The sequence below is a fragment of the Mus caroli genome, unplaced genomic scaffold (assembly GCF_978045245.1).
Source record: "Mus caroli unplaced genomic scaffold, Mus_caroli_1 scaffold_7, whole genome shotgun sequence".
Taxonomy (NCBI): Eukaryota; Metazoa; Chordata; class Mammalia; order Rodentia; family Muridae; genus Mus; species Mus caroli.
The window spans coordinates 106,486,143-106,487,676 of record NW_028227262.1 but is presented as its reverse complement, the minus strand read 5'-3'; positions in this window follow the sequence as shown (position 1 = coordinate 106,487,676).

Below are 1,534 nucleotides of genomic sequence, written 5' to 3'. Positions count from 1 at the left end.
GGTGTAGTTTTGATAGCTCTGCATTTATATGTTACTTGATCTTTTCCACTTACTGCTTTTAATATTCTCTTTTAGTGCATTTCGTGTTTTGATTATTATGTGATGGGAGAAATTTCTTTTCTGGCCCAGTCTATTTGGAGTTCTGTGGGCTTCCTATATGTTCATGGGCATCTCTTTCTTTAGGTTAGTGAAGTTTTCTTTTATAATTTTGTTGAAGATATTTACTGGCATTTGAGTTGGCAATTTTCCTTCCTTCTATACCTATTATTCTTAGGTTTGCTCTTCTCATTATGTTCTGGATTTCCTGGATGTTTTTGATTAGGAACTTTTTGCTTTTTGCATTTTTTAACTGTTGTGTCAATGTTTTCTACGGTATCTTCTGCACCTGAGATTCTCTCTTCTATTTCTTGTATTCTGTTGGTGATGTTTGCATCTATGACTCCTGTTCTCTTTCCTGGTTTTCTAACTCCAGGGTTGTCTCTCTTTGTGATTGCTTCATTGTTTCTATTTCCATTTTTTTTTTTTTTTTTTAGATCTTGTATGGTTTTGTTCATTTCCTTTGCCTGTTTGATTGGGTTTGCCTGTAATTCTTTAAGGGATTTTTGTTTCCTCTTTAAGGGCTTCTAGCTGTTTACCTGGGTTCTCCTGTATTTCTTTAAGGGAGTTATTTATATCCTTCTTAAAGTCCTCTATCACCATCATGAGAAGTGATTTTAGATCTGAATTTTGCTTTTTCCGGTATGATGGTGTATCCAGGACTTGTTATGGTGAGAGAATTGGGTTCTGATGGTGCTAAGGAGCCTTGGGTTTTTTTGCTTATGGTCTTATGCTTGTCTCCTGCAATCTGATTCTCTCTAGTGCTACCTGCCCTGGCTATATCTGACTGGAGGCTGTCCTTCATGTGATACAGGTTGTATCAGAACTCCTCAGAGTCAAGCTGTCTGTGATTGTGTGATTCTGTAATCCTGCGATCCTCAGATTCTAGGTGTATCCAAGCTCCTGGGAGTCAAGCTGCCCTTGGGACCCTGAGATCCTGGTGTGACTAAGCTCCTGGGATCCTGGGATCCTGGGATCCTGTGGAACTGGGCATGCTAGAGCACCTGGGAGTGGAGCTTTCTCTGGATGTTGTGGGACTGGCTGTGAAGTTGGCACCCGAAGTCTGCTGAGGGCACCTCTGATCCTATAATCCTGAGTGTGTTAGAGTGCCTGGGAGTGGGGCTTCCTCTGGGTGTTGTGGGACTGGATGTTGAGTTTGCGCCCAAGGTTGGCTCAGGGCACCAGCTGAAATCAGAAGGAACCTATGACACTGGTTGGGTGGAACTCCTGGGTGCCTGAGTCCCACTGGTCCCAGTTACTTCCAGTGTTGGGGCAGATGTTGTGTCCTCATCACCTCTGACCCTATGATCCTGGGCACGTGTTAGAGCACTTGGGACTAGAGCTTCCTCTAACTGTTGTGGGACTGGGTGAGGAGTTCGTGCCCAAGGTCTGCTCAGGGCACCAGCCCAGATAAGAAGCCTTTTTAGTTTTCTTTAAA